This window comes from Lagopus muta, chromosome 15, assembly GCF_023343835.1.
Source record: "Lagopus muta isolate bLagMut1 chromosome 15, bLagMut1 primary, whole genome shotgun sequence".
Taxonomy (NCBI): Eukaryota; Metazoa; Chordata; class Aves; order Galliformes; family Phasianidae; genus Lagopus; species Lagopus muta.
Window position 1 is genome coordinate 13456235 of NC_064447.1, and position 22043 is coordinate 13478277.

A 22043-nucleotide genomic window follows, 5' to 3' on the forward strand; every position below is an offset into this window, starting at 1 on the left:
AGCACATTTTTATGGCCAAAATGTGGCACACGGCAGGACACAAGCAGGGTCCCATCCTTCTGGTTGGCATGAAACTATGTTCTGTGAGACAGAAAGATCTGGGGAAGGCTTTCACATCATCCAGCCATGATCCATGTGCTTCTGAAGCGTGTTGCCAGCTCCGGCTTCTGCCAAAAGCTGGGCAGAGGAAAAGAAGGACCTGCACCCAGCCCACAGCAGACCCTGCTCAAGAGTCTGTCTCCATGGGTCTGGGCTTACTTGCACATATGAATGTGCACACCTAGTCTTCTCCCAGCACCTTTCATACTAAAAAGCCCACAAAGAATGCCAAGCTCCTGCTTCTGCTCCTACCACACAAGGACTGGACAGGACAAGTCCAAGCATTATGTCATCTGCTTTCTGTGGGCTGAGGGGAGCTCAGTTGAGTCCCACGCTCAGATCTGGGAGGGCTGGCAGCCCTCTGCTGTCTCTGCAGCTTCCAGGCTTTCTTTTCATCCTGAACCTAATGGGTGGATGGCAGCAGAGTTCATGAGGATTTTCAGATGAGCTCAGAGGAGCTTGTTCATGAGAATTTGAATTTTTGGCCCAGAGCCCACAATAGCTGATACTTTCCAGCTTATGGGGGAGAGGGTTTTCCAGCTATGCCTATTCTTTAATTCACACAACCAGCACTTTATTTTAACGCTAATTCCTCTGCATCCCCTTTGGAACCATGTGCACCCTTAGGAAGGACACATGCCCCTGTCTGGGGCTTTTCACATCTCTCGCTGCCATGTATGAGGTTTGGCTGCTGGATAATCTCTATTGGCTGCACGGGAAGAGGAGCTGCCACAGGATGGTAAAAGGAAGGCAAAACTCTAGGAGGTGGTTTAATATACACTGAAATGAATAGCTGAAGGACCTGACATAGCAAATAAACAAGAAGCATCAAAAGTGGAGGTGACTGAGGGGAAGTAAAGGGCAGCCCCTTTCAGGCACGTGTTGATATTGCTCTCCTGATCAGTTGGCCGCAGACCACATGAACATATTGCCTATATGCACCCACATTTCTGATTGCTCTGGGTCACTGCTGCCCAGGCTTCGTGTTGTTGTCTGAGCAAATCTTGCTTCTTTTGTCTTTTATAAACATTGGAGCCATTATCTGTGATATTCCACCCTCGTGTCATTGAAGAAGAATGTTCTGAAAATGAACTGCTGAAGGCTATAGGCTTAGTAAATACCAAGAGCCAAGAATTGGCTCTCATGTAAATCCATTGCCTTGGATAGAGTTACTGCAAGGGTGATGCCCCCCGCCCCCATCTTAATCATTACCATTTCACTCTAATTTCTGTAATAGTTTGGAAGGAGAGATGGGAACAGCTCTAGCTGTCTCCTCTTTTTTTTTTTTTTTTTTTTTTTTTGGCAAAAGAACAGATTCAGTGACATGCAAACGTTTTATGAATTTGCCACATTTCCACTGAATTGTTCCTGCTGGTGCAAATAAACAATCAGAAGAAGCATCCTTCAAAACAGAATGTTTTGACTTTTCAATCAGAATAAATATCTTAATACTTGCCACCATCCTTAATGACAACTGCAAAAAATTAAATTTTATTTAAATTTCTCAAACTCGGTTTAGCATTTGCCCCAGACAAGCTCTTCTGTTGATCTCAGAGCCATCTGTAAAATGTATTTGCCTGTTCAGTTTGCTGCAAAATATAAAACTTGTTCTCTGACCTGAGCCATGAATTTCAATATTGTTTCATGAAATGATCAGAGACACAAACCAAGAAACAATAACAAGCAAACAAGCAGTGATTTCGTACAGCTCTACACGGAAGTCTGGAAAGAGTACAAAGGAGTGAACCGAGTTCAAGCACTGATTTACATGGTTACAAATTCAGTGTGCAACACGGGAAGGTGAGACCACTGGATCCAAAGAAGCTCCTCAACAGTATTCTCAACAGCCTTTGCAACACTGCTTCAGATTTTAGAAATTTGTGTGTGTGATATGGGTCAGAATTTGCTTTTGCTATTTTAGTGCATTGGCTTTAAACCCTCTCAGTTTGTGAAGGTTGCATCTAATCTGCTGTGTCATTTCTTTCCAGTTGGAGCCACAGGCAGAATCAGGTGCTGGCTCACTGTTCCAGCAAGTCTTGGTCTTACCTCTATTCCTTGGCCTGAATCATGACACACGACTGCTATAACCAGGATATCTTCATACAACAACCCTGGGACAACCAGCTGTCCTTATTCCAAAATCAGGGCTGGAAATTCAGCAGCAAGCCCTGATTCAGGAAAGACTGCTTTTTCTTGGGTTTCTTTGCATGCCAGGAACAAACTGAAAAGCCAGGACTTCACCTCGACTCACACATACAGATTGCTTTGTTAAACAGTACCAGAGTTTCACTCCATTGCTTCTTCTTCCGGAAGCAATGAACCGACAACTTTAAGATGAAAAGCTGTACAAACTTGTACAAACCAAACAGTTCACAGCACAGTTTGCACAGCTTTCACTCAGGACCAAAGATCTCTACTCTGACTTGCATTGCATTCACAAACTGCTCTGTTGAGCACGGGAGCTTGCATCTCTTCATCACCTTTGGAAGGTTCTTTCTGAGATACTGGAGAGAAAGACCATACAGTTCTGAAGGAGAATGATGCTTGCTTGCCTCACACAGTGAAACAGAGCTCTCACTACATGCCCTTTGCTCAGCACAGCCCTCAATAAAGCAAATCTCAACCTCTTTGCAGTGTAATTTAACGTTTTTGTTGACCTACATAGATAGCCAGTATGGACACAAATCTGATCTGGTTTGTACTTCAGAGAGGTAGAACCCTTTATTCACTGAAATTAAAACACCATTAAAATAGCATAAATGAAGGCAATCTAACCTTCTCTATTTCAGTAAAAGCCACTAGTCTGTAAAATAAGGGGCTATTATTTGCTTTTGGAAGAACCTATAGCTTCCCCATTAGGTAAGTTTTGTTCAAGTTGGTGAAGGCAATACACTCCCATGGCAGCTACTTTCTTGGTCTCCTTATTTCACATTTGGTAGAAAAGCATGCTGGAGAGAAGACCCAAAGGGAAAGTATCTTTGGAGTCCATCATCCTGAGTAGGTGGGCACAACTACCCATTTCTCCATGGTCATTTTTTGACTGGAACAAAGTGAATCAAATTAACTCACTGAAGAAGTGCTGCTTTACGTGTGGGACTAATTCAGAAACCAGGGGAGAGAGCTACTTCCTGGATGTAAATAAAGCTCCATTCATTTAATGGAGTTGCACTAATTCTCCTCCTCCAAGGATTTGTTCCCATCCTCAGAAGTATCAGCTCACAGTAGTGGGTGCTTTGGCATGGAGTTAGGGATGCCTGAATACTGTCCCATATCATTAAGTGATGATATTAAAAATAAAAACAAGATCTTATTGAACAGGTAAGCCATGATTTTACTGTTACTCAAGACATGTAATCTGCAAGATAATAATTGGTTTATTAAAAATGTACTAGAACTGGATATTGCAAGTGCTGATACAGTCTGTGTTGTGTCAGCCTGATGACATCTAAGTGGGTAATTCTCTTCGTGTCTTGTCAATCCACAGACAGCCTGCTGTTATAGAGCTCTAAAATTGATCCATTTAACTTTATCATTATCTAAAGAAAGAACTTGAGGAGCTGAACGAAGTGCTGTGAACTCCATGTCTCCATCCATCATCTTGTCCTCAGGACCTTGCCGTCTTGCTTTCTTGGAATTGGCTCCTGTTCAGAAAAAGACTAAGCAACAAGTCTTCAAAAGCAAGATAAAAAGCAGATCTATGGGCCATGCTTGGCTGTGTTCAGCAGCTTCTACCTCCCTTGTGGAGCAAGGAGGAGCAGCTGGAGAAGCTGGGCTCTGCATGAACAAGACATGAGGTAGAAGAAATCACAGGGTTGGAGAGAACAGCACACGCTGGCATGCATTCAGCTACAACCATGTGAACAAGCAGATGTGGTTCAGGGGAAACATGGTAAGGAGGTTAATCTGCAGTGCCGTCTCAGTGCCGGATTCACAGCCATGTCCCCCTGTCCCCGCAGGAACTGGCTGGGACACCGGCTACCAACAATGGGAATAACTGGGCACTGTGTGCTATTGGTGTCAGCCTGACCCTCCTTTACTCTTTCATCACTATGTTAACTAAATGTATTTGCATTAAGGAAGTTCCAATAGATCTAAAAGTTTCCGGCTGCTCGAAATACTTTCTGTCCACTGCAGCTGAGACAAGAATGGAACTGTGTGAAATGCCCAAAGACATCAGGAACTTCTAATGCATAGGGATGCAATGGCCAATTAGACAAGTTGTTCATTAGGGCCTTGCATGCTGGGAGAGGCCCTAAAACTGAAGACAGCTTTTTTGCTTAACACTATTTGATGTATGAAAACGGAAATCTTTCAGAAAGAATCACTTCTATCTAATGAATGACCAGAAGTAACATGTACAAAGCAGCCTAACAGCACTCCTAACGATATTGATGCCAGCAAAACGTATGGTAGGCCTGATTTCAGTGACACACATCTAAATGATGATGCTTAAGGACAGCTTCAGATGTGGGTAGCGTGAGGCTGTGCAGCCTCTGTCTGTTGGTCAGGGTTCAGAAAGGTCACACATTGCTGGCTCATGGCACACACACCTGAAGGTCTGTAAGGCAAAATTCCTAGGGACTGTTGCTCCTATGAGCACCATATTGAGGCATAAAATATTTCAGTGCATTAAATGAATAAATAAATTTGTGCTATAGCCTAACTCTCACCTAATTCTCACATAGGGAAAAATGGGATCCTATGGATATCACAGAATTATAGAATCATAGAATCACTAAGGCTGGAAAAGATCCCCAAGTGGACCTGTTGACCAAGCCTACCATGCCCACTCCCCATGGCCCCAGTGCCAGGTCTCCATGGCTCTGGAACAATTCCAGAGATAGTGACTCCACATTGCCAGCATCTTCTTAGGTGCATTGTTCAGTTGCCCAAATGACAAATCGAACATCAATTACCTGTAAACAAGTGATATAAAGTCATTAAATTGCCTCATTGATATTTGAACAGCTTCCATTTACTCTCTTCAGCATATTCATTGCTCTTGGGAAAAAAAAGAAAGAAAAAAGGAAAAAAAAGATAATTCATTTAAAAGCATAAATTCTAGAAGAGCAGTGAGGGATTTGTTCTGCCTTGAGGAAGGGTGAAAAACTCCAAACCCTCTGAAGCAAGGGACATCTCCAGAGGTGTCCAAGCCGAGTAGGTTCCTGTGTCTTCTCGTTCCAAAGGCAGCCACATAACCTGCAGGCATTCCCCAGAGTTTCAGCTCTTACATACTATTTCATGTGTGGTAATTGTTAACTGGCTTAAATGAGGCAGTTTCGGTAAGAGATTCCAGCACTATTCTTTTCTGGTCCTTCCTGAGTGATTTATATTAATTGTTTAGGAAAACCAATACAAAAATACTGGCCCCTTGAGACTGCAGGCTTTGTGGCAGTGGTAAGTGCAGCACAAGTAAGTGGTTGTGTATGGCTTAGCAGTAGAAATGCACTCTTACGCAATTCAAGTGGCCAGAAGAAGAGCTCTTTCTCTTTCAGCTTAGGGCATCTGTCCAGGAATTACATGTTAAAGGGTTGAGAAATGAAATCCACTGGAGTAACTGATGTGCTGTTGTTGTTGGATTCGCAGGGGAAGATTTCAGCCAAGATTCTTCCTTAGACATAGAGATCAATTTAAGTGATGGCTCCTTTCTTGGAATCATCGTGCATCAAACATTTGAACTGCAAACAGTTTTATCACTGAAATAGAGCCTGGGACAGCCCAAGCTGCACACATAGGCACAATGACTGTGAGGAGGACATGGTTAGTGGGTATGGTGATGATGGGCTGATGGTTTGACTCCAAGGAATGGCAGCAGAAGGTGTTGGACTGATAGACATCTTGCACCACCTCATTTTGCCTCAGTTTTAATTCAATTGCTATTTTAAAAAGCCAGACTCGAGTAACATCTCTTTTCACCTTAGATTCTCCTAGACATTAATGGCAATAGGCATCACAGCCATCTCTTTCTAGCCACGATGTGTCTGGCCACCAGAAAAGAGTGGCCAAAGAGACTGGGCCTCAGTGACACAGCAGAGTGTGCTGCTCCTGACACCAATGAGAATGGCTGACAGGAGGGCTCAAGTGCTTTACAGGGGCTTCCCTGCTAAATCTGCACCTGTCTACTCGTGCAGTAAATGGAGTGCCTGGAACATATAAATAAACTGCTTCCTGGCAGGTCACTCGAGATGGTGTAGGATGGTATGTTTTTATATCATTCCTTCCAGTCCAAGCAGATATGAGCTGATTTAATTGCCAAAGATAAGCAACATCAGGTCTGGTCAGCACAGAGATGAGAGACCTCCAAGAAAAACACAGGTGCTCCAGGAAATGCCACTGCTGATTCAGACAGCACTGCATGGGGCTACAGAAGCAGCAGGTCCTCCGGGAGAGCCATAAATCCCCAGCACTTCCCAGAGGAATGGGGTGTTAACACCAGCGTGTGTGCTGTCGTGTTGTAATTCCTGCATGAGAGAGGTGATTCAGCTCCGCACTTCACCTCATGCCATAATTGATGTACCAGCACTTTTGGAGCCCTCTGCCATGGCTGTGATGTGCTTCTATGGGACACGAGGCTCTCAGAAGCAACACAGCGTGCATAATTATTTTGGCTGCCCAAAATGCCACCTGCACCCTGTTCCTCACTGCTTCTGTCCCCCAGCAAAACCAGCATGCTGCGGTGGTGCAAATGGGTGGCCCTGCTCCACCCTGCAGGAGGGGAACGTCAGCACTGCATTCATTTTTCTGCACAAAAATAATAGGAGCTCATTCTTACCTCCTGAAGTGATGTTGCAATGTTGGCCAGTCACCACTAGCAACTGACTCTGGATTTGTTCTCCTTTCTTGTTTTGGGAGGAATGGATGGCAGAGTAGTACTTTGGGGATGAAGTCATGATATTTTTATTTTATTTTATTTTATTTTATTTTTTGCTGGCAATTAAACCGGTAGGGAAATATCTGACCTTACTGGAACACTTGAGCAACTCTCGTGCTTGGAAGTCTCCCTCATTTGCTGAAGAAAACTTGCATGTTGCAATTTTCTCAGTTCTGAGAATACAACCTTCTGTGCATTAGCATTTCACAGAAGCTGCAGTTATAGATTGTGGAGAAGGTAGGAGGGGAAGAAAAAAGGATGTTCAAAGAAATCTCAGAATCATTTGTGGTTCTCACAGATACATGAGGATGAAAAGTGGACAGTTTCTATTAAAGCAGCTGTGACAGCTGATCTCTCCAGACAGAAAAATAGAGCTATATTATGCCACAAGGTAGACTGAACAGCAGCCTGGTTTATACTTCGAATGGCTTGGGAGCTTCCAGAAAAATCTTTTGTCTCAAACCTTTACTACTATTGCCACCAAGTGGTGAAATCTGACTAAAGGCTCCCTCAGCTGCCACAACAGTTACTTCTTCATTCCGGATTGTCACGTATGAACTGTGCCCCGGGATATGTAAAGGTGATCGTCTGGTGATCATCTCTAACCATGATGCAATGCCATCGGCACTCCAACAGCAAAATGCATTTCAGGGGGGATCAGTAAACATGAGGATGTGGGGGGCACAGTGGGCAGCTGTCCCTATTAACCCCTCCAGTCACGGGGATGCGCCACCAGGCTGGAGAGCTGCAACCCTATCACATGCAATGCTGTGCTGTGCTGTTTGGATAGCAAGATGTGGGATGGAAGGTAACCTGCTGGGACAGAGAACAGAGCGTTTCTCCTGGCAGCTGTCTGCAGAGCTTTAGTACTACTTTGCATCCTCTTAAAACACACGTAGTAGAGATTTGCAGAAAGGAAAAGGGAAGCCAGGTGCCTTACTACTACTGGGAGCCCACAGGACTATATTTAAGCTTCCAAAGCCTGTATTTGGGTTATTTCATAAGTCTGCTGAACGCTGTAGTCAGTGGGTTGGGAAATCCTCTGCAGTGCATGTCCCACTTGGACTCTTACCCATTTACAACCAGGTCTGGTTTCTCCGTAGCCATCAAGCATAGTTTAGCAAAGAAGTAGTTATCAAGCATTAAAGCCATGCACCCTGCCTTGATTTTCCTTCCAGTTGACGCTGGCCCTTATCTCACCTCTCTTTCCATAGCCATTTAAACCAGCCAGGTTTCAGGGATTTTAGCTGGGGCACCAGTCTTGCTCATCTTCCCTTCATGTGGCAAAGGACCTGTGTTGAGAGCAAGGATAAGAGCACGGATTGTGGCGCATATTTTCCTGTGTTATGGACTAGGTTGGAGGCCAAAACTATCTGATGTCTGATACTCTCATTCCTACAGGTGGTCTCAGGCCTCTCCTGTTTGCTTCATTTGCGAAGCACCATTTCGTAGTTCCTTGGGGGTCTTTTTTGAGTGGGAGCTGAATTCATCCCAATTTACCGTCTGTGTTTTATCACCCTCCATCCCCTGCACAGTCCACTCTTAGAAACCAGCAGTTTGTGAGACACCTTTCAGCTGACCCAATTGAGAAAGCAGCATCAACAGAGATTAATCATGCTTACACTGCAATGAGTGTGTTGTCTACATCTTACTTAATAGTAGAGGAAACCCACAGGGAAGTATTTTGTGTAGACAACATACAGATGCATATTTCTGCATCCAGCCCACTGCAAGGAGCCCCATTTTGAGGCAGCCTTCTCCTCCCCTCCTTTGCAAAAGATGTCACTGGGAATCTTGGCTGTGTCATCCTTGGCTCAGCTCAGAGCAAACCAAGCTGGGGCCGCCTGTCCTCCTGAACAAAGAGATCCTCCAGGCACCAGCCGAGCTGGGCTGCCACGTTCCCACCGCCATGGGAACAGCCTGTCCCCTGCTGCCAAACAGCTCAGCGCCTGCCCTCCTGCCCTATAAAGAGTTCAGCATGTGGGAGGAGAGCCACTGATGGGGCTGTGAAGGACCTGTGGTGCTTCTGAGGCCCAACGGGGAAAAAACAAATTTTTCGTTCTGGTTAACCAGATATGTTTTTGTTTGACTTAAAATGCAGTTGTTTCAGCCTTTCATTTTCAGGCTGTTTATCCTTCTAAGGGCTTGAGAAGTGATTTTTATGAAAAGAAAACCACTGTTTGCAAAACAAGAGTTGAACTTTGGGAGGCATCAGAAACAAGAACAGCAAAGTTTTTTCAGAATAAAATGTTTCGTGTGAAGAACACTGAAGCGGTCTATTTTGAAATTCATTAATTCATTAAAATTCATTAAGGAGCTGGGGCTGTGCAGCCTGGAGAAGAGAGGGCTCCCTGGAGACCTGAGAGTGGCCTTTAGTATCTGAAGGGGCTGTAAGAAAGAAGGGGGCAGACTCTTCAGCAGGGTCTGTGTGATAGGACAGGGGGAAACGGTTTCAAACTGAAGGAGGCAGATTTAGGTGGGATGTAAGGAAAAATTGTTTACGATAGGGGTGGTGAGGCACTGGGTGCCCAGTGAGATGTGATGCCCCATCCCTGTGTGCATTGAGGTCAGGCTGGATGGGGCTCTGAGCACTGATAGAGCTGTGGTGCCCTTGCTCAGTGCAGGGCAGTCGGACTAGATGACCTTTGAGGGTTCCTTCCGACTCAAACAATTCTATGGATGTGATTCCCTTCTTTTTTCCTTTTTCTTTTTGATCAAAAAGATTTCAGATCAGTTTTTGTCCTGTGTTTCCCTGTCTGTTCATTCAAAAAATAGCAACAGTCTGGTCTGAGAAATGACCAGACTGCAATGATCTAAACCCTTCCATCCCTTGAGCAGGCTAATATCTATGGTATGGATAGTTATAGGTACAAGGGAGCAAAAGGAGACCCTATGAGGAAAAAGAGCCACAGTAGATGGCTCACCCTCCTAACACACAGCTGATGGGCCCCAAAGTCTCTCTGGTGCCCTCACCTCCCCCCTGTCTGCTGACCCTGGTGCCTTTTTCATGATTGACATCATGTTATAACTTCTGCCAACAAGCAACTGTGCTTCTGCCCAAATCAGCTCCCTGTCCCCAACGTTTGGGGTCGGGGGGGTTGAATGTTTTTCTTTTATTTTGCAGATTGTACCCATGGAACCCACTGAGTACTCAAAACAGCCAGAAAACCCCATCATTCATGGAGAAAGCCTGCAACAACCCTCCTCAGAAGATAATAGGGCTTTAATCACAGCAAGACTCACTCTTTTGAACTGCGCTCATGAGCAAAAAAAGTCCATGAGGCAAACACAGACTTGGCACGTGGACATGGAAAAACTTGGGAGCACTCCATGGCTTGGCCTCCTGAGTGCAGACTGAGCTTCACTCCGTCACTCTGGTGGGATTTTTTTTTACTACAAGTTTTTTTTTTTTTGGCTGTTCCATTGTTGGGAGAGTGGAGATCTCCAGCTGCCAGATCTCAAAATGTGTATGGTCTTACTGAGCAGTCAATGGAAACAGCACAATTTCCCTTTCTATACATGGCCATGAGAGAGCCAACTCCTTCCTCAGCCTGCAGAGAGCTGTCTTTGGGCTGGGCTTTGTGTAGGGCTTGATGGCAGTGGTTGAACTTAATGATGGTTTCTCAGCTTGGGCAGGTAGAAAGATGTCCCTTGAAATTACTGGTGGTGTTATCGTGACATCTCAGCAGCACTTACTGCTCTCAGCAAGGAAAGCTGCTAGTGGTAAATCCAGCAGCTATTCCAGCTGAAACAACACCAGGACTTTCCTCTCCAAGAGCTGAACTTCAGCAGTGTGCCTCCAGCACCTTTCCTTCAGCATAATTCACCCTGTTTTTTCTGTAAATATCGATGCGTATTAACATCAGTGTGTTGAAGTATGTAAAGCAAACATCACAAGCTCAATGCCTCTAAAAGCAAAAAATAAAAATTATATTAATAAAAAAAAATTTAAAAATCAGCATTGAAACCATTGCTTGACTTTTGGCAGCGCACCAAAGCATCTCATTACCAAGGTCGTGCACTTTGTGAAGTTCCCTGGCACAGTGGGAGAGTTAAAATAATGTACCAAGTTCCTTTTGCTGTGGGGTAATGTTACAGCCCTGTTTGTTTGGTGTGTGTCTCCGGCCTCCCACCATCCCAGCTAGGAAGGATTCAGCTCTCACGAGTTAAACAGGGTCAGGACTGGTGAGGTGTTGAGATGTGAAGGGGGGGGATGTCTGTGGTCAAGTATTTAATGAGCAAAAAGGAAAAAAATGTGGATGTGAGTCGTTCTGACAGGCTTGTAAATTAACTCCGATTTCCCAGGTGCTTCAGCCAAGAGAAGATGATGGCTAATAACAATAATTCAAAACAGTAATTCACAGCGCTCTAACCTTTGCTTTGCAGCATTCTCATGATGAAGATTTGCTTTGCTTTGATTCCAGCTTTTATTTTTTTGGTGGAACTTCTATTTAGAGATGGTTCTAAACATGCTCGTGCTTCAAGGAGGGAGGAATAGTGGAAACTAAATCTATCGTGTTGATTTTTGCTTGGAATGTTTGAAGTGGAATTTTAGGGGTTTTTTTTTTTCAGTTCCAAATTACACATGTTAAAAAATCAGATGGGACGCCATGCTTCAAGGCTGCTGAACTGAATTCCCTTCTTGCAGCTTTGTCCAACCAGTTCTGCTGCCCAAGGATAGTAGTCCTGGAGGTCCGATGAGTGGGCCTGTCCCTGCTGGCTCTGTGCTTGGGAAGTTAGTCCTTGACACCATGTTATTCAAAGCTGAAGACAAGGTGCTTTTTCCTAGCAGGCATTCATCCCCTGGCCCTTTCTCATAAAGCAACTTTGCCAGCCGAGGGTCAGGGCGTGGGAACTTCGTGATCTTTCTCCAGCATCCTGCTTTGTTTGCACCCTCAGACATTCCTGCCTTTTGGATCTCATTGCCAATCTCATTGTATTTGATGTATAAAAACATCTCACCTATTGGATTTAAGTCATCGTGTGACAATTTCTACTTCTCTTTTATAAGAACGTTGTTTTCAGCCATCTGGATGTATGGGGAAAATATTGTTCAATATGTTCCAATCCATCCTGCAATTTTAGAGAGCAAATGGGCCCAAAAAATGGACCAAAAAACCTAAAATGTGGAGAAGGTGTTGACCTGGGAGGAAAGATTGGAGCAAAATCACAAGTATTTTAAGCAATCCTTGGCTTCCATTCTTAAAGTTTTGGATGCTGTAAATCAGGCTCCATTCTTCCTCTGTTCTCTGCATGCTACTAACTACATCTAATGAGACAGTGGTTGTTTGCCTGGAAAAAGCTGCCTTTCAGTGGCCTTTCATGGTTTTCTAGTTTGTTGAAAGGTGCTAGAACATACCTCAGCACAGTTAATTTATATTTATTATTGTCTGTCATGGTAACTTTATTTATACTTGATTAAAGCTCTTGGTGAGGGAGGCTGAATTCATACAAGCCACTCTTGGCTGCTCTACATTAAAGAGAGGCCAATATTTATGGAAAACAGAATATGGCAGAAAACTAGGGGTTTTGTGGTTACTATAGAACGTCCCCATTGTTTTCTTTTCTGGTGTGCTTCCCTCACCGCTTTCCCTCAATGGCCAGGTTTGCTTTTGTTTCTTGACAGAATGGCTTGCCAAAGCCATTATTTTCTGATGAATATCACAGTCTGACAGCACTTCGGATGGATAGACAGAGCACTTCTTCCTTCTTAACAAGCAAACGGCCCTGAAATCTCCATGCTGGTCCTGCTGAGGAGAGCGATGCTGCAAAACTGGATTTGCATAGAGTTAAAATCAAAATCTCTCCTAGGGAAAAAACATCCTCAAGCCCAGAACTTCCTGGCTAGAGTGTTGCTTTGCTTTCTGTTTTGCCTTGCAGAGGTGGATCTGGAGCTGGCATCCCAACTCAAAGAGCAGCCTGGGAGAGATGGATTCCTAAAAGGAGTCCTGCGTGGGGGCTGCACATGGGAGCTGTAGCCTCTGGCGTGTGGGTAAAGGATGGCTTAGATTGGAGGAGACCTTAAAGACCACCCAGTTCCAACCTCCCTGCCATGCAGTGCCAGCCACTTGATTTTGCTGGCCAGGGCCCCATCCAACCTGGCCTTTGGCACCTCTGGAGGTGGGCCATAAAGGATGTGGTAGATATCCTAAGTTGCCCCCTCTGGAAACAGTTCCCTTGGAGGACCGGGGTGAGTTCTGCCCAGTTTTTGTTCATACACAGCTGGGATTTATGGGGGCCCATGAGAGCGATTGGGTGTATGCACATCCATCACACACCGTGCTAGCAGCAGTGTCCCCTTCCTCCCGGCTGCTCCCACTGCTTGGCCCCTGTTCTGGCACCAAAATGACATCCCGCCCTGCCTCACACAGTCCACCACACTGACTCAAAATCTAACCTCAGCAAATGCAAACCAGCAATGCAAAGGGACCCTGCGAGCCCATACTAGGGGCCCTGCTTTTAGTCAGAGGATTAGTCTGAAGGAAAAGGAGAGATCCTTGCAGCCCTCCTAATTTTAACCATAGTTAGCGCCTAATTAATGAAACATTTTGCTTGTCTGGGACATGGATTTTGAGGGGGAGATACCTCAGGCCAATCAGCACTGATGTATTCTGTTTCTCTTGCACTGAGGCAGAGCATTTCTAAGTGATGTGTGTGTGATTGCTTCCAGATTTACGATTTACTTCCATCCTTTTAATGCTGGATTAAAAAAATTACTCCAAAGAAACTGGTTTGGCATAACCTAATTTTCTCATGTGAAACAATTTGCAGACCAGATGACCCCAAACAATGGGAGAGTTTGTCTCAGCCTGGCTGTTCTTGCTGCAGGCAACCTTCCTCTCAGCTGCCCTTCTGTAACCAAGCGCGATGACAACGGTCCCTTCCTCAGACTTGTCAGCTCTGGCTGGGGACTTCAGTGCTGTTGCCCTCACCAGGCTGCAGTGCTGGCAAGTGGAGAGCATATCACAGACGGTGGGACTGGATGTGTCTCATGCCAAAAAGAGGATTCAAACTGAAGTGTGTCAGAATATTTTCCCTGCTAAACACCAGATTTTCAAAATTCTGTTAGACTAGCCAGGGGATAGGGGACATGGCCTCGGAGCTATTGCTAAGATACAGAAGAACTCGAGAGTTTTTGAATGGGATAAAGCTGAAGCTCTGGGTCCAGCAGGACAGCTTTCTTCTCATTGAGAAGAGAAGCCAAGACAAGACAAGCCTCTGCCAACTTTCTTGCCCTGTTTGCATTATCCTCACCATTCGTAGAAGCTAGTATGACAAGAATGTGGCCATGACAACTGAAAGGACAGCAGGCCTCAGTATTTTATATTTTATCTGTGTGACAGTTGGAGTGGACAGTTGCTTTCCCAAAAGCTGGTGGTTTTAGAGGTCCCTCTCCATCCAACGCTCTATTATTCATGGCCTTGAGGTTTACCCTAGTCACGTGCCTGTTGGTGTTTGCCTTCGTAGTTTATTTTGCAATCCTTCCAATTAGCATCTGAGTAAATGACACTGTGAATATTAATATGACTTTTATTTATTCCCAGAGACAATAGCTGTGTGAATCAGCAGGACTCCACCGATCTATACCAAAGAGTTCGGAGTTGCTGAAGCATGGGAACTAGTGGCTGTGGAGCAGCTCATTACACACTCATTATAATTCCATCCTTGCAGGTGAGGAGTACCGAACCTCTGATTGATTCCATGGTACTGTATATTAATTGGGTAAATGTAGCTGAAAAATCTGTGAAGTATGATATTACTTTAGGAGAAAAAGCCAAAAACCTAAAGAAATCTACAGAAAGGGCTCTGACAGAGGGCTGGACTTGCTTTAGTATGAAAATCTGCAAAATAAGTTGTAATGTTTATCAGAAAGCTTTTCCTGTGTGCGGCACTGTGATTCATGTTTGACTGCAGTGCTTCAGATTACAAAGACATTTTTCCACTTCCTTCTCAGGACAGAATGCAGAGCCGTGGGAGCTGGCTGGAGGTCAGGGTGGTCTTAATCTCCTGCTGCATCTTTCCTTCCCTGCCCTCTTCCAGGGACCTCATTTAGATAGCCACAGCAGCCTGTCCCTGGGGCTTAGTGAGTGCTAAGGATCTCCCACCCTGCTTGCAAAGCCCCTGCATGTTTGATTGCATTCCTACTCCATCCCCATGCTCTCTGTCTTTCTGCAGCCCTTTCCTGGGCATCTTGCATGTCTTGGAGCTGCCATGGGGCAACAGGAGGTATTTTCCTTTATTTGATGCCCTCTTTATGCAGGGGTCTATCTGGGGACTGAGCCCCAGCAGTTGTTGCAGAGAGGCTTTCACATATGTCCAGGAATTGTCCTCCCCATATTTTATATATAGGCCAAAATCTGCTGGTGGTGTATGAAATACAACTGGAAAAATACTTGTGAGCTGAGGATGTGGTTCAACTCCTGCAGGCATCTGTATGCAAAGATGAAAAATAAATACATAAGGATGTGCTTTCTCTCACTTCTGTATGCATGCGCGGTCAGCGGCAAAATGGCAATAAAATCACCTTTTTCATTTTGGATGGCTTAGAGCCATCAGGAGTTCAGTGGTGTGTCCACACAGGGCATGCAGGCTCCACGGCCATTTCCCTTGCTGAAATAGCTGCCGTTGGTGAGCCTTGCAGAGTGCCGTTGCTGCAGAAGGAAGACAAGTGAGGGCACTATTTAACTGACCATGTCTCACATCATCCTGTGCCTTAATCTCACGGAGGCTTTCTGGATGCCTGTTTGGGTCGATGCCCTTCAGGAATCCAGGGGAAAGCATTCCCACTCATGGCTAAGCTAAATGAAGCAGAAGAAAATGATTGTGATCTTCTACCTGACTGCCTTTAAAGCTCTGCTCCCACAGACTTCTTGCAGTGATTGCTGTGTTTATCTGTGTCACTTGTGATCCTTGAGGAAGAAAAAAGGCATAAGGACTGATCCAGGGACTGCGCAGTTTTTGAAAGGGCAGAATACTCCCATCTTCAGCAGTCTCCAGTGGGCTGCCCACCAAAGCACCAGCTAGTGAATGTACTCAGTGCCTTCATTTGGGGGCTAATGGTGACCTGGGAGTGATGCTCCTCTCTTTGAGAACTTTCTTCTGCAGCTTTCTTGGGTAGATAATGCACAATGGGCTGTTTTTATCTGTTTGTATTTTAAAGTCTCTTGACCTGATTCTCATTTGTGCACAGTGAAGAACTGCTTGGCCTCACATTTCTTTCATGTAGAATGGTGGAAAGAAACATTTCTGTGAGTGACCACAATGATCTTTTCCTCGCTGTTTTGGCATCAGTGGCTGTATTCCATTCTGATCTAATTTGTGGCATTTCCTCCTCATATTTGTTGTTTTACATTATGTATTTAAATATGATGTATCCATAATACAGAAAATATGTTCTGTACTGCTGAGTACAGGTCTACAAAGGCTGATTCTTATGCTGTAATTCAAAAAACATGGATCAAAAGCAAAAATTAAAAGAAACAACTGCCTCAAATATACTTAAGGTAATGGCATACTGTCGGGAAAAACAAAAGCACATTCATTTTCATACTAAGCCCAATACAGAGCTCTGGAAGAAGACTTGGACGGTACTATTCACTTGTTTTAATGTCAGTGATATATCATAATGGGAACAGGACGAGATATTTAATCTTTATATGGCCATATAAATGAAACAGATTACTTAATTTCTTTTAAGTTACAAAGACCTGGACTCATAACAGGAATCACGTGCGTTTGTGAATTTATGAAACAAACATATCACTACCAACACCAAATTACATCTCAATCAATGTTAAAAGGCATCTGACATTTCCCTTTGATTTATGGATTAACCTTTACAGTTAATACAGTCTAGCATTTATTGTTTTCATTCAGTTTGTGGTTTGGTAGCAACCCCAGAGCTCATTGCAGGGAACCAACTAAATTAATAGCTTTTCCCACCATGATCAAACAACTAATGAAAAAGGCCTATTTTGCACTGCTGGTGGATTCTAATATCTAAACAAACCAAAGAAACCTTCAGGAAAAACAAAGGAATCTTAGGTCCTGATTCTGGTCAGCATAGTTATTTCTCTGGAGAAATATGAGAGGAGCCAAAGCCAAGGTGCACCTCTGGACTGGGTTTGAAGTTGGCTGAAAGGCAATGTATGTGAAAGCAGTCCCCAAGTGGCAGCTGGAGGAATACATTTTGTTTCTAGATCAATTTGCAGGCAAAAATTAGGAAGTTTGTATACCTCATTGTCTGTATGCTCTTTCTTTGTCTCAGAAAAGATTGGGTGTTAATAATGATGGGTAGTTTCGCCAAGTTCTGCTTCCATTAATGGTGTTCAGATGCTGAGAGACTGTGTATTGGATTGACTAAGCATTAAGCAATTATCTGCATCACTTTGTGGAGATAATTCAAATACAAAACTTTCTTGAATAAAACACAACTCTGCCTTTAAATAACTAAGCTAGTCTTCCAAATGACCTTAATTGAGGACTAATTATTTTAACAAGAAAAACGTTATGCGACTTAAACTAATTTTAGTGATGAAAAGTCATTTAACTGGGAACTTTTTATTTCAAGCAGTATTTTATACACATTTAATCAACACGAAATTCCCATTAACTTTTGTATTGCAAGCAAAAAGGGATTAGAAGCCGGTTGAGCATAACACAGCTTGGCTCCATGGGGGCTGCTGTGCAAGGTAGGGCAGGTTTGTCCAATTCCAGGAATGGTCCTCTTGCACTTGACTGGGATCAGAGATAGGCTGAGCCCAAGAGCTTTGAGAACATGGATGGGCTTTGTTACATCCGTACAACTTCTGTATTTCTCTTATTTTGTCCCAGACACCTCATGGTAGAGGTGAAATTTCCACACTGTTCAATTTGGAGGAAAGAAAACATCACTAAGAAGCATCATCCTTATCATATTTTGGCATATCTGCTTCCTTAATCTCTTAAACACTCATTTTTCATAAGGATCGCCAACGGTTTCCAGGCCTTACAAGTCCGGGTTCATTATAGCTAAAGTCTCATCTGAATTGCAAACATCTGGTACTGCAGAGAGATAGAAAGACTATACTTCATCCTTATTACAGTTTATAGCAGCCCCAGCAGATGCTACCTCCCCCTTTGGGCAGTGGCTGCAGGTAAGGATGTCTGTAATTACGGTGCTGTATCTGCCTCATTCACACGCGCAGCTCCGCTTTGCTGCAGGTGGGCAGGCAGGCACACAGAGCCCCGGGGACTTCTGAAGGAGAGAGGTGAGGAGAGCTCATTAGCAGAAGCACTTTTCTCACAGATTACACAGGGAAGGGAAAAACCCATCAACTTTCCCACTTTGGCTGAACTTTTCCCTGGTAAAGGTTGGCCTGTCGCGGAGCCGCCATCCATGACAAGCCGCTTGTTCTCAGCCTCTGTGTAACGGACGGCCATGGGTCATTACTTCAGGATGGCACTGCGACTGGACGTGTAGCAAATGCTAACTAACCAGCTGGGCTTGGCATGGGAAAGTTCTCCAAAGGCAAAATCAAAGCTCTGTTTTCCTGGAGCTGGGGATATCGAATGCTCCCCCCTCCTAATAGGGCCGGACTGTCTCAAGAATTTCTAGGCTGGGTGCTGCACCCAGCTTTGCACCCAGGAAGTTTTTGCTGTGGCAAAAGCTATTTTCAGCTCCTGCTTGAATTCCTTCCGTTCAAACATGCATCCTGGCAGTATAGGAATCCTGTGTATAGGCTGATTTAATTACCCACTGCAATACCATCATCCCCAGTTATAGGGATTCCTCTGGAAACACCAGGAGTTCTCTGCTCTTTTTTTCTTCCACTTGCTGTAATGACACAAAGTTTGCTTATGTAGGTGGTAGTGGGAATTAATATGTGACAGAAGTTGGAAGGCTGGAGACGTAGGTATGCTTTACTTCATACTGGAAAAGAGACACAAGAAGAAAATTTTGAAAAAAAATCAAATCCAAGCCTTCTGCTCTGATCCTTGTTCTCTTCATTCTGTTGTTGTTGTTTTGGTCGTGTTTTTATTTTTGTGTTTGTTAAAATCCCCATTCCTAAAGTCTCACAAAGGAAGGATGGCTGACCACTTGTACACGTGCAAACTGGTCTGTGATAGCAGGAATGAATTGCCTAGCCCTAGAGAAGGCTAAAGCAGAGGCAAAAGAGGTGAATGCAGATGAGGAGAATATAGAAGGATAATAACATGAGCTTGCTGTAGAAATCATATTTCAAAACGAATGCTCTGCACAGATGAACACTCTGTACTGCCTTGCTGATTGGGATGTGAAGGCACAAGGAGAACATGACTTGCCCCAAGGCATTGCCCCTGTTAGGGTTAAAATGGACCCAAATCTCTGGAGCCAGAAGGTTTTCTTCTTGTACTCTTCCAGTGCAAAGCCTGAAATACAGAAACAAACTGTTTTCTTGGCTGTAGTTTAACAGCAAAACGTAGAATTTCCTGCTATCTCAGATGAATGCATTATAATCAGAATATGGTTACATCTAATACAGGAATCCACGTGCCACCACCAGCAATACTCCTGCTGTAATTGCCTCTAGCTATTGCTACTAGAGTTCAGATTGCAATTTCCTTGTACCGTATGTCAATATTACTGGATCACAAGTGAGGAAACAGGAAGCCTGGTAATCAATTTCAGTAGCTGTACAAGCATCAACTGCAGGTCTGGCGGTTGGAAAAACTTTGAACTTTAGCCCCAAGTAATTGCAACCCAGAATTAAGGCTGAGATACCAACTTCATGTGTGCCATACCGTGTCCACGTACCCACAGAGCCCAGCACATGGAGAATTTGCTTGCTAATAGGGATATTCCTTATGAGAGGGTATAGCAGGTGGGTTTATGTCTCATGAACAGCGTTTGCTCTTCCAAAACGAAATGACATCCATGATGCAGAGTCAGGATTAGAAGCAAAGGAGGTTTTTAAGCATTATGGCACACTCCTTCCTGTAGCTGAGCAAGTCCAGCAGGTGCACCCAGCAACCCACTGCCCTGCCACACGGATGCCTCCCTGCTGGGGCCAGCCCTGGTTTCACTTTGTCCCCAGCTCTTCTGCCACCGCAGCAAACCTGTCTGAAAGTATTTGCTACATGCTTACTGCCTGCTCCGGGCTTGCCTTGGTTTCATGCACTGGAAAGCAGGAAGAGCCAAGCTTCCTCTTGACTTCAGAACCAGAACCAAAACTCGATTAAAATGTTGCTGCTTGAATTTTAAAGTGTTGTTTTCAGTGACATGATTATGTGACCTACCTTTGTTTGTTATAAATCTAATACCACAAGTTACAGTTCAATGAATTCATATTTTATTTGAATTTTTTTTTGTCTGAAGTAGCCTAAAGCTCTTTGAGAAACAATTGCACAAAACCATATGAGAGCTGCTAATTTATAATCTGCAGCATCGCAGCACAACTAGTTTTTCATTTGGTTAAAAGGAAATGGTTACTTAGAACAACAAAGCAAACCATGTGTCCATAGTTTATATTAAATGCCCTTGGTATTTATTAGGGATACACAATGTATCATCTTGAAAACATTTATTTTCCTGTAATTTCATCAACAGCAAAACAAAATAGAAAGTAATACAGTGTCACTCCTTTGCCAAACTGTAGCAGATTTGGGACAGTTTCCCATTGGAGGAAAATTTGAGATCCCAAGTCTGGGCATTAGCTTAGTGTAACTTGTTTGTTTGGATGTGTACACCAGCCCCAACACAGAGGTGCCATCAGAGAACACACAGAGGACTTTGCACCAGGAATCTCTCTCCAGCTGCCAACATCTGGTTTTGCTATGTTCAGCCCTTGGGCTTTGGGGAACTTCTTCCCTGTTTGTACACATCTTCCATTGAATTCAAGGAGTATTTTGTCTGGCTGAAAGACAGAGCCAAAGAAACCTGTGGAAACAAGCTGCTAATTTGTCTTGAGAGAACCCCAAATATCTGATAGAAAGTATTTGATTTTCTCTGCAGTCAACACAGCATTTAATCTGAACAGTCTCTGGTCCTGGCAGCAGTGGATGAAGTTTTGATCACTTGAACCCAATGGCAAACTCCCATTCATTTCTAGAGATTGAGGATTCAACCTATGAAGCCAGTCCTAGATGTTCCAGTGCAGAACAATGTTATGGGCTGATTAGCACTAAAATGCCTCCCAGGGCTTGCTAATTGCTCGTATAGCCCACAGCCTCTGTGAAGACTGAGACAGATTAATCACAAAACACAGCTCATTACACCTGCTATTTTCCACATTCATTTCTGCTTCTTTTTCCCATTCCTATGGAGTCCATGCTGGAAGGAGAAAGTGGCAGCAGAGGATAATGGTGGCAGTCAATACTAGCACAGTGTCATGCCTCGAGCTGAAGAGGGGAAAATGGGAAGTAATTTTGATGTAGTAATAAATATCTGTGGCATGAAAACCTCAGAAAGGATTTTCAACTGGAGCAGATGTGCTCGGGACAGATGGCTAATGGTCAGCAGAGCTTTTTGGGCTCAAGAGGAAAGTTGATTCTATCCTAATTTTTTTTTTCCTGGGCAAAGGAAAACATGACAGCGTTTCACCATTAGCAGTTATGGAAACTGCAGCTTCAGGGGGGCACTTAGATCTACATACATGGAGTTGTAAGGCCAAGTGCTGGAACTAGCAAGTACCCCTGCAATGAAAGGTTGCTCCACTGGCTGCACAGCACCGTCCCCTGCAACGGATTGACAGTGAGCAGCACAGAAATACTGATCTCAGAAAGAGATCGTGGTTGGGTTATTGCAACTTGTAGTTTTCCTCTCTGACAGTCCTCTGCAAGAGCTTATTTTCAGTTTCATAGTTATGGTGAGAAACATGGGGTGTTTTGATTCCTAATTTAGACTGTTTATCCTGAGAGATTCCAGGATCTTCATTTGAAAGATAAATTCAAACCTTGTTTTTCCTTTGCAGAGTGCATTCCGTAACAAAAACATTGCATGCCATACTCTGCTACAAGGGCTTGGAAGACCTTCATAACCATAAATTTAGGAACTTGTGGAGCAGAATGGACTTTGGGATGGAAACAAGCCAGCTGGCCTATCTGGTCAGGTCCA